At 59.4% G+C, this 17,431-nt stretch overlaps 1 protein-coding gene across 2 annotated transcripts in view; it reads left to right on the top strand.

The window, feature by feature from the left end:
• The window catches only part of cd82b (CD82 molecule b), a 138,652-nt gene that overhangs the window by 94,346 nt on the left and 26,875 nt on the right, over nt 1-17,431 (top strand). The gene's annotated exons all lie outside the window — the stretch shown is intronic.

The following is a 17,431-nucleotide window of genomic DNA, read 5'->3' as shown; positions in this document are numbered from 1 at the left end:
ACCGTCCCTGCCCCCATGTGGTCAACCGTTTGCAGGAGACTTCAATAATCACAATGCACGCCCTATAGGGAACTGTTCCCCCCCCTTCCCAATCGGGGTTGCCCCCACCCCAGGCTTTCTGGTGGACGTAGTTGCCTGGGACCCTCTGCCCCAGTTCATTCCCCCTCTTTGCACACCTCCCCCACACAGATGGCAGATACCACAGCACGGAGCCACTGCATGATCCTGGTCTTCTGACCCAACACTGGCATTCTGGATTATCCCTCTGCAGCCACCCACTTCCTAGAACTAGAACCCACCCCCCCAGAGTCTCCCCAGACATAGCCTTCTGGGGAGTGGGGGGATTTGGTCTTCCGGAACTACATAGGGGTGGGGGTGAGATGGGGAAGGACAGGGGTTGGGATGGGGAAGGACAAGGATTGGGATGGGAAAGACAGGGGATGGGGAAGGACAGGGATTGTGATGGGGATGGACAGGGGTTGGGATGAGGAAGGACAGGGGGTGGGATGAGGAAGGACAGGGGATGGGGATGGACAGGGGATGGGATGAGGAAGGACGGAGATGTGGATGGACAGGGGGTGGGATAGGGAAGGACAAAGAGTGGGATGGGAAAGGACAGGGGGTGGGGAAAGACAGGGGATGGGATAGGAAAGGACAGGGAGTGGGATGGGGAAGGACAGGGGGTGGGATGCGGGAGGACGGGATGGGATGGGGATGGATAGGGGGTGGGATAGGGAAGGACAGGGAGTGGGATGGGGATGGACAGGGTGTGGGATGGGGAAGGACGGGGGTGGGATGTGGAAGGACAGGGATTGGGATGGGGAAGGACGGGGTGGGATGAGGAAGGACAGGGAGTGGGATGGGGAAGGACAGGGGGTGGGATGAGGAAGGACAGGGGATGGGATGAGGAAGGACAGGGGATGGGATGGGGATGGACAGGGAGTGGGATGGGGAAGGACAGGGGGTGGGATGGGGAAGGACGGGGTGGGATGAGGAAGGACGGGGTGGGATGTGGAAGGACAAGGATTGGGATGGGGAAGGACAGGGGGTGGGATGAGGAAGGACAGAGGATGGGATGGGGAAGGACAGCGGGTGGGGAAGGGCAGGGTGGGGAAGGACAGGGTGTGGGATGGGGAAAGACAGCGGGTGGGGAAGGACAGGGGGCGGGGAAGTACAGGGAGTGTGATGGGAAAGGGCAGAGGATGGGATGGGGAAGGACAGAGGGTGGGGAAGGACAGCAGGTGGGGAAGGACAGGGGGTGGGGAAGTACAGGGAGTGGGATGGGGAAGGGCAGAGGATGGGATGGGGAAGGACAGGGCGTGGGGAAGGACAGGGCGTGGGATTGGGAAGGACAGCAGGTGGGGAAGGACAGGGCGTGGGATGGGGAAGGACAGGGGGTGGGGAAGGACAGAGGATGGGATGGGGAAGGACAGGGGGTGGGATGGGGAAGGACAGGGGGTGGGGAAGGACAGGGGGTGGGGAAGTACAGTGGGTGGGATGTGGAAGGGCAGGGATTGGGGTGGGGAAGGACGGAGTGGGATAGGGAAGGACAGGGGGTGGGACGGGGAAGGACAGGGGGTGGGATGAGGAAGGTCAGAGGATGGGATGGGGAAGGACAGGGGGTGGGATGAGGAAGGACAGGGGATGGGGATGGACAGGGGATGGGATGAGGAAGGACGGAGATGTGGATGGACAGGGGCTGGGATAGGGAAGGACAAAGAGTGGGATGGGAAAGGACAGGGGGTGGGGAAAGACAGGGGATGGGATAGGAAAGGACAGGGAGTGGGATGGGGAAGGACAGGGGGTGGGATGCGGGAGGACGGGATGGGATGGGGATGGATAGGGGGTGGGATAGGGAAGGACAGGGAGTGGGATGGGGATGGACAGGGTGTGGGATGGGGAAGGACGGGGGTGGGATGTGGAAGGACAGGGATTGGGATGGGGAAGGACGGGGTGGGATGAGGAAGGACAGGGAGTGGGATGGGGAAGGACAGGGGGTGGGATGAGGAAGGACAGGGGATGGGATGAGGAAGGACAGGGGATGGGATGGGGATGGACAGGGAGTGGGATGGGGAAGGACAGGGGGTGGGATGGGGAAGGACGGGGTGGGATGAGGAAGGACGGGGTGGGATGTGGAAGGACAAGGATTGGGATGGGGAAGGACAGGGGGTGGGATGAGGAAGGACAGAGGATGGGATGGGGAAGGACAGCGGGTGGGGAAGGGCAGGGTGGGGAAGGACAGGGTGTGGGATGGGGAAAGACAGCGGGTGGGGAAGGACAGGGGGCGGGGAAGTACAGGGAGTGTGATGGGAAAGGGCAGAGGATGGGATGGGGAAGGACAGAGGGTGGGGAAGGACAGCAGGTGGGGAAGGACAGGGGGTGGGGAAGTACAGGGAGTGGGATGGGGAAGGGCAGAGGATGGGATGGGGAAGGACAGCGGGTGGGGAAGGACAGGGCGTGGGGAAGGACAGGGCGTGGGATTGGGAAGGACAGCAGGTGGGGAAGGACAGGGCGTGGGATGGGGAAGGACAGGGGGTGGGGAAGGACAGAGGATGGGATGGGGAAGGACAGGGGGTGGGATGGGGAAGGACAGGGGGTGGGGAAGGACAGGGGGTGGGGAAGTACAGTGGGTGGGATGTGGAAGGGCAGGGATTGGGGTGGGGAAGGACGGAGTGGGATAGGGAAGGACAGGGGGTGGGACGGGGAAGGACAGGGGGTGGGATGAGGAAGGTCAGAGGATGGGATGGGGAAGGACAGGGGGTGGGGAAGGACAGGGGGTGGGATGAGGAAGGACAGAGGATGGGATGGGGAAGGACAGCGGGTGGGGAAGTACAGGGAGTGGGATGGGGAAGGGCAGAGGATGGGATGGGGAAGGACAGCGGGTGGGGAAGGACAGGGTGTGGGATGGGGAAGGACAGCGGGTGGGGAAGGACAGGGCGTGGGATGGGGAAGGACAGGGGGTGGGATGTGGAAGGACAGGGGATGGGATGGCGAAGGACAGGGGGTGGGATGGGGAAGGACAGGGGGTGGGGAAGGACAGGGGGTGGGGAAGTACAGTGGGTGGGATATGGAAGGACAGGGATTGGGGTGGGGAAGGACAGGGAGTGGGATAGGGAAGGACAGGGGGTGGGACATGGAAGGACAGGGAGTTGGATGAGGAAGGACAGAGGATGGGATGGGGAAGGACAGGGGGTGGGATGAGGAAGGACAGAGGATGGGATGGGGAAGGACAGCGGGTGGGGAAGGGCGGGGTGGGGAAGGACAGGGTGTGGGATGGGGAAGGACAGGGGGTGGGGAAGGACAGGGGGCGGGGAAGTACAGGGAGTGGGATGGGAAAGGGCAGAGGATGGGATGGGGAAGGACAGAGGGTGGGGAAGGACAGGGGGTGGGGAAGGACAGGGGGCGGGGAAGTACAGGGAGTGGGATGGGAAAGGGCAGAGGATGGGATGGGGAAGGACAGAGGGTGGGGAAGGACATCGGGTGGGGAAGGACAGGGTGTGGGATGGGGAAGGACAGGGGGTGGGGAAGTACAGGGAGTGGGATGGGGAAGGACAGAGGATGGGATGGGGAAGGACAGGGGGTGGGATGGGGAAGGACAGGGGGTGGGGAAGGACAGGGGGTGGGGAAGTACGGTGGGTGGGATGTGGAAGGACAGGGATTGGGGTGGGGAAGGACAGGGAGTGGGATAGGGAAGGACAGGGGGTGGGACGGGGAAGGACAGGGGGTGGGATGAGGAAGGACAGAGGATGGGATGGGGAAGGACAGGGGGTGGGGAAGGACAGGGTGTGGGATGGGGAAGGACAGGGGGTGGGGAAGGACAGGGTGTGGGATGGGGAAGGACAGGGGGTGGGGAAGTACGGGGAGTGGGATGGGGAAGGACAGGGGGTGGGGAAGGACAGGGTGTGGGGAGGTACAGGGAGTGGGATGGGGAAGGACGGGATTGGATAGGGAAGGACAGAGAGTGGGATGGGGAAGGACAAGGGGTGAGATGTGTATCATCAAGGCATGTGCCCTCCTTAGTACCTGTGAGCACTGGCAACCTTCCCAGTCGTCTCCCTCCCTTCAAACTCCTTTTCCTGAGCAGCCCTTCCCAACTGCCCTCAAGGCTGGTGTTGCCCCTCGAATGGCCTCCATCCCTCTGGTGAAGGTGCTGGTGTTGCAGTTCCAGGGTCAGGAGACAGTCACGGTGAGGGTTGGGTAGGGAGGGGTTGACTCAGAGAGGAGGCTGCAGCTGGTGGTAATTCCCTGACCCTCAAGCCCTTTGGTGTTGTGCGGTGGGGTATGGGTCTGGTGCTGACTGCAGCCGCCGGGGCCGGAGGTGGTGGGAGTGATGCTGGGGAAGGGGATGTCTTGCAGAGTAGCCGATGGCCTTTGTTTGGGACTATCCACAGGGAGACCTCAGGCCTGGTCTTCACACAGGTCTGCAATTCCAACATCGACCTCCTGCAGAGCACAAGTTAGATTGCGGCTGGGGCAGTGTGTGTAGCTCTGGAAACCGCTCTCTGGCAAGGATGTGGTTCCACTGGATGGAATGCAGTGGCGATTCACCAGGGTGTTACCTGGATGGGAGGAGTTTAGCTATGGGGAGAGATTGGATGGAGTTGAGGGGCTGTAACAAAAGCGCAGGATCCCCTTGAGTTACAAACACCCAAGTCATGGACACCGTGTATGTACGATCGAGTGTTTGTGAGACTCGTGGGATGGACTTTCCAGTAGGTTTCTTCCCCTGATGAGACATGCTCTTTCTCAGCGAGCCTCCATGTTTGTGGACTGGGTTGAGCTGGGTGTGATGAGCAAGCACCCTCACTCTCTCACTGGGTTGGTGAAGCCAGCAGACACTCTCCCTGTCACCACTGATTCTGTGACCTACCCCCACACCCTGCCAGTGTTCACTCCCCACACCCTGCCAGTGTTCACTCCCCCACACACAAACCCTGCCAGTGTTCACCCCCACAACCTGCCAGTGTTCACATCTCCCACACCCTGCCAGTGCTCACCTTCCCCGCACCCTGCCAGTGTTCACTCCCCCCGCACCCTGCCAGTGATCACTCCTCCTGCACCCTGCAAGTAATTACTTCCACCACACCCTGCCACTGTTCACTCCCCCCCACACACACCCTGCCAGTGTTCGCCCCCACAACCTGCCAGTGTTCACTTCCCCCACACCGTCAGTGTTCACCTCCCACACACCCTGCTAGTGTTCACTCCCCGCACGCGCCCTGCCAGTGTTCACTTCTCCCGCACCCTGCCAGTGTTCACTTCTCCCAAGCACTGCCAGTGTTCACCTCCCCACACCCTGCCAGTGTTCACTCTCCCCGCACCCTGACAATGTTCACTCCTCCCACACCCTGAAAGTGTTCACTCATCCTGCACCCTGCCAATGCCCCCCACACACACATCCAGCCAGTGTTCACTTCCACACCCTTCCAGTGTTCACTTCTCCCACACACTGCCAGTGTTCACCTCCCCCACACCCTGCCAGTGTTCACTTCTCCCACATCCATCCAGTGTTCACCTCCCACACACCCTGCTGGTGTTCACTCCCCACATGCACCCTGCCAGTGTTCACTTCTCCCAAGCACTACCAGTGTTCACCTCCTCACACCCTACCAGTGTTCACCCCCCCCCGCACCCTGCCAGTGTTCACCCCCACACCCTGCCAGTGTTCACTCCCCCCCCCCCCGCACCCTGCCAGTGTTCACTTCTCCCACAAACCCGGCCATTGTTCACTTCCCCCACACCCTGACAATGTTCACTTCCCCAACAACCTGCCAGTGTTCACTTCTCCCACATCCAGCCAATGTTCACCTCCCACACACCCTGCCAGTATTCACTCCCCCCACTCCCTGCCAGTGTTCCTTCCCCCCACACCCTGCCAGTGTTCACTCCTCCCGCACCCTGCCAGTGATCACTCTTCCCACATCCAGCCGGTGTTCACCTCCAACACACCCTGCCAGTATTCACCTTCCTCACACCCTGCCAGTGTTCACTTCTCCCACACCCTGCCAGTGTTCACTTCTCCCACAACCTGCAAGTGTTCACGTCCCACAAACCCGGCCATTGTTCACTTCCCCCACACCCTGGCAATGTTCACTTCCCCAACAACCTGCCAGTGTTCACTTCTCCCACATCCAGCCAATGTTCACCTCCCACACACCCTGCCAGTGTTCACTCCCCCACTCCCTGCCAGTGTTCACTCCCCCACACCCTGCCAGAGTTCACTCACCCACACCCTGCCAGTGTTCACTTCTCTCATACCCTGCCAATGGTCACCTCCTCCACACCCTTCCAGTGTTCACCTTCCCCACACCCTGCCAGTGTTCACTCCCATACACCCTGCCAGTGCTCACATCTCCCACACCCTGCCAGTGCTCAGCTCCCCACACCCTGCCAGTGTTCACTCCTCCCGCATCCTGCCAGTGATCACTCCTCCCACATCCAGCCGGTGTTCACCTCCAACACACGCTGCCAGTATTCACCTTCCCCGCACCCTGCCAGTGTTCACTACTCCCGCACCGTGCCAGTGATCACTCCTCCCACATCCAGCTGGTGTTCACCTCCAACACACCCTGCCAGTGTTCACTCCCCCACACCCTGCCAGTGTTCACTTCTCCCACATCCTGCCAGTGTTCACTTCTCCCATACCCTGCCAATGTTCACCTCCTCCACACCCTTCCAGTGTTCACCTTCCCCACACCCTGCCAGTATTCACTTCTCCCACACCCTGTCAGTGTTCACTCCCCCCACACCCTGCCAGTAATCACCGCCCCCACACCCTGACTGTGTTCACTTCCCCCACACCCTGCCAGTGTTCACTCACCCACATCCTGCCAATATTCACTTCCCCCACACCCCGCCAGTGTTCACTTCCCTCACACCCTGCCAATGTTCACCTCCCCCACACCCTGACTGTGTTCACTTCTCCCACACCCTGCCAATATTCACTTCCCCCACACCCCACCAGTGTTCACTCCCCCCACACCCTGTCAGTGTTCACTTCTCCCACATCCAGCCAATGTTCACCTCCCACACACCCTGCCAGTGTTCACTCCCCCCACTCCCTGCCAGTGTTCATTCCCCACACTCCCTGCCAGTGTCCCCCACACCCTGCCAGTGTTCACTTCTCCCACATCCAGCCAATGTTCCCCTACCACACACCCTGCCAGTGTTCACTCCCCCACACCCTGCCAGTGTTCACTTCTCCCACACCCTGCCAGTGTTCACATCTCCCACACCCTGCCAGTGCTCACCTCCCCCGCACCCTGCCAGTGTTCACTCCTCCTGCACCCTGCCAGTGATTACTTTCCCCACACCCTGCCAGTGTTCACCACCCCACACCCTGGCAGTGTTCACTCCCCACACCCTGCCAGTGTTCACACACACACACACACACACACACACACACACTGCCAGTGTTCGCCCCCACTCCCTGCCAGTGTTCACTCCCCCACACCCTGCCAGAGTTCACTCACCCACACCCTGCCAGTGTTCACTTCTCTCATACCCTGCCAATGGTCACCTCCTCCACACCCTTCCAGTGTTCACCTTCCCCACACCCTGCCAGTGTTCACTCCCATACACCCTGCCAGTGCTCACATCTCCCACACCCTGCCAGTGCTCAGCTCCCCACACCCTGCCAGTGTTCACTCCTCCCGCATCCTGCCAGTGATCACTCCTCCCACATCCAGCCGGTGTTCACCTCCAACACACGCTGCCAGTATTCACCTTCCCCGCACCCTGCCAGTGTTCACTACTCCCGCACCGTGCCAGTGATCACTCCTCCCACATCCAGCTGGTGTTCACCTCCAACACACCCTGCCAGTGTTCACTCCCCCACACCCTGCCAGTGTTCACTTCTCCCACATCCTGCCAGTGTTCACTTCTCCCATACCCTGCCAATGTTCACCTCCTCCACACCCTTCCAGTGTTCACCTTCCCCACACCCTGCCAGTATTCACTTCTCCCACACCCTGTCAGTGTTCACTCCCCCCACACCCTGCCAGTAATCACCTCCCCCACACCCTGACTGTGTTCACTTCCCCCACACCCTGCCAGTGTTCACTCACCCACATCCTGCCAATATTCACTTCCCCCACACCCCGCCAGTGTTCACTTCCCTCACACCCTGCCAATGTTCACCTCCCCGACACCCTGACTGTGTTCACTTCTCCCACACCCTGCCAATATTCACTTCCCCCACACCCCACCAGTGTTCACTCCCCCCACACCCTGTCAGTGTTCACTTCTCCCACATCCAGCCAATGTTCACCTCCCACACACCCTGCCAGTGTTCACTCCCCCCACTCCCTGCCAGTGTTCATTCCCCACACTCCCTGCCAGTGTCCCCCACACCCTGCCAGTGTTCACTTCTCCCACATCCAGCCAATGTTCCCCTACCACACACCCTGCCAGTGTTCACTCCCCCACACCCTGCCAGTGTTCACTTCTCCCACACCCTGCCAGTGTTCACATCTCCCACACCCTGCCAGTGCTCACCTCCCCCGCACCCTGCCAGTGTTCACTCCTCCTGCACCCTGCCAGTGATTACTTTCCCCACACCCTGCCAGTGTTCACCACCCCACACCCTGGCAGTGTTCACTCCCCACACCCTGCCAGTGTTCACACACACACACACACACACACACACACACACACACACTGCCAGTGTTCGCCCCCACAACCTGCCAGTGTTCACTTCCCCCACACCCTGACAATGTTCACTCCCCCACACCCTGCCAGTGTTCACTCAACCTGCACCCTGCCAATGCCCCCACACACATCCAGCCAGTGTTCACTTCCACACCCTTCCAGTGTTCACTTCTCCCACATCCAGCCAATGTTCACCTCCCACACACCTTGCCAGTGTTCACTCCCCCCACTCCCTGCCCGTGTTCACTCCCCTCACTCCCTGCCAGTGTCCCCCACACCCTGCCAGTGTTCACCTCCCACACCCTGCCAGTGTTCACTTCTCCCACATCCAGCCAATGTTCACCTACCACACACCCTGCCAGTGTTCACTCCCCCACACCCTGCCAGTGTTCACTTCTCCCACACCCTGCCAGTGTTCACTTCCCCCACACCCTGCCAGTGTTCACATCTCCCACACCCTACCAGTGCTCACCTCCCCTGCACCTTGCCAGTGTTCACTCCTCCCGCACCCTGCCAGTGATTAATTCCCCACACCCTTCCAGTTTTGACTTCTTCCACACCCTGCCAGTGTTCACCACCCCACACCCTGCCAGTGTTCGCCCACACAACCTGCCAGTGTTCACTTCCCCCACACCCTGACAATGTTCACTCCCCCACACTCTGCCAGTGTTCACTCAACCTGCACCCTGCCAATGCCCCCCACACACATCCAGCCAATGTTCACTTCCACTCCCTTCCAGTGTTCAGTTCTCCCACATCCAGCCAATGTTCACCTACCACACACCCTGCCAGTGTTCACTCCCCCCACACCCTGCCAGTGTTCAATCCCCCACACCCTGTCAGTGTCCCCCACACTCTGCCAATATTCACCTCCCACACCCTGCCAGTGTCCACATCCAGCCAGTGTTCACCTCCCACACACCCTGCCACTGTTCACTCCCCCACACCCTGCCAGTGTTCACTTCCCCCACACCCTGCCAGTGTTCACTTCTCCCACACCCTGCCAGAGTTCACTCACCCACACCCTGCCAGTGTTCAGTTCTCCCACATCCTGCCAGTGTTCACTTCTCCCATACCCTGCCAATGTTCACCTCCTCCACACCCTTCCAATGTTCACCTTCCCCACACCCTGCCAGTGTTCACTCCCATACACCCTGCCAGTGTTCACATCTCCCACACCCTGCCAGTGCTCAGCTCCCCACACCCTGCCAGTGTTCACTCCTCCCGCACCCTGCCAGTGATCACTCCTCCCACATCCAGCCAGTGTTCACCTTCCCCACACCCTGCCAGTATTCACTTCTCCCACACCTTGCCAGTGTTCACGTCCCACAAACTCGGCCAGTGTTCACTTCCCCCACACCCTGACAATGTTCACTTCCCCAACACCCTGCCAGTGATCACTTCCCCTGCACCCTGCCAGTATTCACTTCTCCCACACCCTGCCAGTAATCACCTCCCCCACACCCTGACTGTGTTCACTTCCCCCACACCCTGCCAGTGTTCACTCACCCACATCCTGCCAATATTCACTTCCCCCACACCCCGCCAGTGTTCACTTCCCTCACACCCTGCCAATGTTCACCTCCCCCACACCCTGACTGTGTTCACTTCTCCCACACCCTGCCAATATTCACTTCCCCCACACCCCACCAGTGTTCACTCCCCCCACACCCTGTCAGTGTTCACTTCTCCCACATCCAGCCAATGTTCACCTCCCACACACCCTGCCAGTGTTCACTCCCCCCACTCCCTGCCAGTGTTCATTCCCCACACTCCCTGCCAGTGTCCCCCACACCCTCCCAGTGTTCACCTCCCACACCCTGCCAGTGTTCACTTCTCCCACATCCAGCCAATGTTCACCTACCACATACCCTGCCAGTGTTCACTCCCCCACACCCTGCCAGTGTTCACTTCTCCCACACCCTGCCAGTGTTCACATCTCCCACACCCTGCCAGTGCTCAGCTCTCCACACCCTGTCAGTGTTCACTCCCCCCACTCCCTGCCAGTGTTCACTCCCCCACACCCTGCCAGAGTTCACTCACCCACACCCTGCCAGTGTTCACTTCTCCCACACCCTGCCAATATTCACATCCCCCACACCCCACCAGTGTTCACTCCCCCCACACCCTGTCAGTGTTCACTTCTCCCACATCCAGCCAATGTTCACCTCCCACACATTTTGCCAGTGTTCACTCCCCCCACTCCCTGCCCGTGTTCACTCCCCTCACTCCCTGCCAGTGTCCCCCACACCCTGCCAGTGTTCACTTCTCCCACATCCAGCCAATGTTCACCTACCACACACCCTGCCAGTGTTCACTCCCCACACCCTGCCAGTGTTCACTTCTCCCACACCCTGCCAGTGTTCACTCCCCCACACCCTGCCAGTGTTCACGTCTCCCACACCCTACCAGTGCTCACCTCCCCTGCACCTTGCCAGTGTACACCCCTCCCGCACCCTGCCAGTGATCTCTCCTCCTGCACCCTGCCAGTGATTAATTCCCCACACCCTTCCAGTTTTGACTTCTTCCACACCCTGCCAGTGTTCACCACCCCACACCCTGCCAGTGTTCACCACCCCACACCCTGCCAGTGTTCGCCCCCACAACCTGCCAGTGTTCACTTCCCCCACACCCTGACAATGTTCACTCCCCCACACTCTGCCAGTGTTCACTCAACCTGCACCCTGCCAATGCCCCCCACACACATCCAGCCAATGTTCACTTCCACTCCCTTCCAGTGTTCACTTCTCCCACATCCAGCCAATGTTCACCTACCACACACCCTGCCAGTGTTTACTCCCCCACACCCTGCCAGTGTTCAATCCCCCACACCCTGCCAGTGTCCCCCACACTCTGCCAATGTTCACCTCCCACACCCTGCCAGTGTTCACTTCTCCCACATCCAGCCAGTGTCCACCTCCCACACACCCTGCCAGTGTTCACTTCTCCCACATCCTGCCAGTGTTCACTTCTCCCATACCCTGCCAATGTTCACCTCCCCCACACCCTTCCAGTGTTCACCTTCCCCACACCCTGCCAGTGTTCACTTCTCCCACACCCTGCCAGTGTTCACGTCCCACAAACTCGGCCAGTGTTCACTTCTCCCACATTCAGCCAGTGTTCACCTCCCACACACCCCGCCAGCGTTCACTCCCCACACACACCCTGACTATGTTCACTTCTCCCACACCTTGCCAGTGTTCACGTCCCACAAACCCAGCCAGTGTTCACTTCCCCCACACCCTGACAATGTACACTTCCCCAACACTCTGCCAGTGATCACTTCCCCTGCACCCTGCCAGTATTCACTTCTCCCACACCCTGTCAGTGTTCACTCCCCACACCCTGACTGTGTTCACTTCTCCCACATCCTGCCAATGTTCACTCCCTCCACACCCTGCCAGTGTTCATGCCCCCACACCCCACCAGTATTCACTTCTCTCACACCCTGCCAGCGATCACCTCCCCCACACCCTGCCTATGTTCACTTCCCCCACGCCCTCACAATGTACACTTCCCCAAAACCCTGCCAGTGTTCACGTCCTACAAACCCAGCCAGTGTTCACTTCTCCCACATCCAGCCAATGTTCACCTCCCACACACCCTGCCAGTGTTCACATCCCCCACACCCTGCCAGTGTTCACATCTCCTGCACCCTGCCAGTGTTCACTCCCCTTGTACCCTGCCAGTGTTCACTTCTCCCACACCCCGCCAATGTTCACTTCCCCCATACCCTGCCAGTGTTCACTTCTCCCACATCCAGCTAGTGTTCACTCCCCCCACACCCTGCCAGTGTTCACCTCCCACACCCTGCCAGTGTTCACTTCTCCCACATCCAGCCAGTGTTCACTCCCCCCCACACCCTGCCAGTGTTCACCACCCACACCATGCCAGTGTTCACTTCTCCTACATCCAGCCAATGTTCACCTACCACACACCCTGCCAGTGTCCCCCACACTCTGCCAATGTTCACCTCCCACACCCTGCCAGTGTTCACTTCTCCCACATCCAGCCAGTGTTCACTTCCAACACACCCTGCCAGTGTTCACCCCCCACACCCTGCCAGTGTTCACTTCTCCCACATCCTGCCAGTGTTCGCTTCTCCCATACCCTGCCAATGTTCACCTCCTCCACACCCTTCCAGTGTTCACCTTCCCCACACCCTGCCAGTGTTCACTTCTCCCACACCCTGCCAGTGTTCTCGTCCCACAAACTCGGCCAGTGTTCACTTCCTCCACACCCTAACAATGTTCACTTACCCAACACCCTGCCAGTGATCACTTCCCCTGCACCCTGCCAGTATTCACTTCTCCCACACCCTGACAATGTTCACTCCCCCCACACCCTGCCAGTAATAACCTCCCCCACACCCTGACTGTGTTCACTTCCCCACACCCTGCCTGTGTTCACTCCCCCCACACCCTGCCAGTGTCCCCACACCCTGCCAGTGTTCACCTCCCACACCCTGCCAGTGTTCACATCTCCCACATCCAGCCAATGTTCACCTACCACACACCCTGCCAGTGTTCACTCCCCCCACACCCTGCCGGTGTCCCCCACACTCTGCCAATGTTCACCTCCCACGCCCTGCCAGTGTTCACTTCTCCCACATCCAGCCAGTGTTCACCTCCCACACACCCTGACAGTGTTCACCCCCACACCCTGCCAGTGCTCACTTCTCCCACATCCAGCCAGTGTTCACCTCCCACACACCCTGCCAGTGTTCACTTCTCCCACATCCTGCCAGTGTTCACTCTGCCTGCACCCTGCCAGTGTTCACGTCCCACAACCTCAGCCAGTGTTCACTTCCCCCACACCCTAACAATGTTCACTTACCCAACACCCTGCCAGTGTTCACTCCTCCCGCACCCTGCCAGTGATCACTCCTCCCACATCCAGCCGATGTTCACCTCCAACACACCCTGCCATTATTCACCTTCCCCACACCCTGCCAGTGTTCACTTCTCCCACACCCTGCCACTGTTTACTTCTCCCACAACCTGCAAGTGTTTACGTCCCACAAACCCGGCCATTGTTCACTTCCCCCACACCCTGACAATGTTCACTTCCCCAACAACCTGCCAGTGTTTACTTCTCCCACATCCAGCCAATGTTCACCTCTCACACACCCTGCCAGTGTTCACTCCCCCCACTCCCTGCCAGTGTTCACTCCCCCCACTCCCTGCCAGTGTTCACTCCCCCACACCCTGCCAGAGTTCACTCACCCACACCCTGCCAGTGTTCACTTCTCCCACATCCTGCCAGTGTTCACTTCTCCCATACCCTGCCAATGTTCACCTCCTCCACACCCTTCCAATGTTCACCTTCCCCACACCCTGCCAGTGTTCACTCCCATACACCCTGCCAGTGCTCAGCTCCCCACACCCTGCCAGTGTTCACTCCCCCCGCACCCTGCCAGTGATCACTCCTCCCACATCCAGCCAGTGTTCACCTTCCCCACACCCTGCCAGTATTCACTTCTCCCACACCTTGCCAGTGTTCACGTCCCACAAACTCGGCCAGTGTTCACTTCCCCCACACCCTGACAATGTTCACTTCCCCAACACCCTGCCAGTGATCACTTCCCCTGCACCCTGCCAGTATTCACTTCTCCCACACCCTGCCAGTAATCACCTCCCCCACACCCTGACTGTGTTCACTTCCCCCACACCCTGCCAGTGTTCACTCACCCACATCCTGCCAATATTCACTTCCCCTACACCCCGCCAGTGTTCACTTCCCTCACACCCTGCCAATGTTCACCTCCCCCACACCCTGACTGTGTTCACTTCTCCCACACCCTGCCAATATTCACTTCCCCCACACCCCACCAGTGTTCACTCCCCCCACACCCTGTCAGTGTTCACTTCTCCCACATCCAGCCAATGTTCACCTCCCACACACCCTGCCAGTGTTCACTCCCCCCACTCCCTGCCAGTGTTCATTCCCCACACTCCCTGCCAGTGTCCCCCACACCCTCCCAGTGTTCACCTCCCACACCCTGCCAGTGTTCACTTCTCCCACATCCAGCCAATGTTCACCTACCACATACCCTGCCAGTGTTCACTCCCCCACACCCTGCCAGTGTTCACTTCTCCCACACCCTGCCAGTGTTCACATCTCCCACACCCTGCCAGTGCTCAGCTCTCCACACCCTGTCAGTGTTCACTCCCCTCACTCCCTGCCAGTGTTCACTCCCCCACACCCTGCCAGAGTTCACTCACCCACACCCTGCCAGTGTTCACTTCTCCCACATCCTGCCAGTGTTCACTTCTCCCATACCCTGCCAATGTTCACCTCCTCCACACCCTTCCAATGTTCACCTTCCCCACACCCTGCCAGTGTTCACTCCCATACACCCTGCCAGTGTTGACATCTCCCACACCCTGCCAGTGCTCAGCTCCCCACACCCTGCCAGTGTTCACTCCTCCCGCACCCTGCCAGTGATCACTCCTCCCACATCCAGCCAGTGTTCACCTTCCCCACACCCTGCCAGTATTCACTTCTCCCACACCTTGCCAGTGTTCACGTCCCACAAACTCGGCCAGTGTTCACTTCCCCCACACCCTGACAATGTTCACTTCCCCAACACCCTGCCAGTGATCACTTCCCCTGCACCCTGCCAGTATTCACTTCTCCCACACCCTGCCAGTAATCACCTCCCCCACACCCTGACTGTGTTCACTTCCCCCACACCCTGCCAGTGTTCACTCACCCACATCCTGCCAATATTCACTTCCCCTACACCCCGCCAGTGTTCACTTCCCTCACACCCTGCCAATGTTCACCTCCCCCACACCCTGACTGTGTTCACTTCTCCCACACCCTGCCAATATTCACTTCCCCCACACCCCACCAGTGTTCACTCCCCCCACACCCTGTCAGTGTTCACTTCTCCCACATCCAGCCAATGTTCACCTCCCACACACCCTGCCAGTGTTCACTCCCCCCACTCCCTGCCAGTGTTCATTCCCCACACTCCCTGCCAGTGTCCCCCACACCCTCCCAGTGTTCACCTCCCACACCCTGCCAGTGTTCACTTCTCCCACATCCAGCCAATGTTCACCTACCACATACCCTGCCAGTGTTCACTCCCCCACACCCTGCCAGTGTTCACTTCTCCCACACCCTGCCAGTGTTCACATCTCCCACACCCTGCCAGTGCTCAGCTCTCCACACCCTGTCAGTGTTCACTCCCCCTCACTCCCTGCCAGTGTTCACTCCCCCACACCCTGCCAGAGTTCACTCACCCACACCCTGCCAGTGTTCACTTCTCCCACATCCTGCCAGTGTTCACTTCTCCCATACCCTGCCAATGTTCACCTCCTCCACACCCTTCCAATGTTCACCTTCCCCACACCCTGCCAGTGTTCACTCCCATACACCCTGCCAGTGTTGACATCTCCCACACCCTGCCAGTGCTCAGCTCCCCACACCCTGCCAGTGTTCACTCCTCCCGCACCCTGCCAGTGATCACTCCTCCCACATCCAGCCAGTGTTCACCTTCCCCACACCCTGCCAGTATTCACTTCTCCCACACCTTGCCAGTGTTCACGTCCCACAAACTCGGCCAGTGTTCACTTCCCCCACACCCTGACAATGTTCACTTCCCCAACACCCTGCCAGTGATCACTTCCCCTGCACCCTGCCAGTATTCACTTCTCCCACACCCTGCCAGTAATCACCTCCCCCACACCCTGACTGTGTTCACTTCCCCCACACCCTGCCAGTGTTCACTCACCCACATCCTGCCAATATTCACTTCCCCCACACCCCGCCAGTGTTCACTTCCCTCACACCCTGCCAATGTTCACCTCCCCCACACCCTGACTGTGTTCACTTCTCCCACACCCTGCCAATATTCACTTCCCCCACACCCCACCAGTGTTCACTCCCCCCACACCCTGTCAGTGTTCACTTCTCCCACATCCAGCCAATGTTCACCTCCCACACACCCTGCCAGTGTTCACTCCCCCCACTCCCTGCCAGTGTTCATTCCCCACACTCCCTGCCAGTGTCCCCCACACCCTCCCAGTGTTCACCTCCCACACCCTGCCAGTGTTCACTTCTCCCACATCCAGCCAATGTTCACCTACCACATACCCTGCCAGTGTTCACTCCCCCACACCCTGCCAGTGTTCACTTCTCCCACACCCTGCCAGTGTTCACATCTCCCACACCCTGCCAGTGCTCAGCTCTCCACACCCTGCCAGTGTTCACTCCTCCCGCACCCTGCCAGTGATCACTCCTCCCACATCCAGCCAGTGTTCACCTTCCCCACACCCTGCCTATGTTCACTTCCCCCACGCCCTCACAATGTACACTTCCCCAACACCCTGCCAGTGTTCACGTCCTACAAACCCAGCCAGTGTTCACTTCTCCCACATCCAGCCAATGTTCACCTCCCACACACCCTGCCAGTGTTCACATCCCCCACACCCTGCCAGTGTTCACATCTCCTGCACCCTGCCAGTGTTCACTCCCCTTGTACCCTGCCAGTGTTCACTTCTCCCACACCCCGCCAATGTTCACTTCCCCCATACCCTGCCAGTGTTCACTTCTCCCACATCCAGCTAGTGTTCACTCCCCCCACACCCTGCCAGTGTTCACCTCCCACACCCTGCCAGTGTTCACTTCTCCCACATCCAGCCAGTGTTCACTCCCCCCCACACCCTGCCAGTGTTCACCACCCACACCATGCCAGTGTTCACTTCTCCTACATCCAGCCAATGTTCACCTACCACACACCCTGCCAGTGTCCCCCACACTCTGCCAATGTTCA

Source organism: Mobula hypostoma, chromosome 11 (genome assembly GCF_963921235.1).
Source record: "Mobula hypostoma chromosome 11, sMobHyp1.1, whole genome shotgun sequence".
NCBI classification, from domain to species: domain Eukaryota; kingdom Metazoa; phylum Chordata; class Chondrichthyes; order Myliobatiformes; family Myliobatidae; genus Mobula; species Mobula hypostoma.
This window is presented reverse-complemented; position numbering and strand designations above follow the sequence as displayed.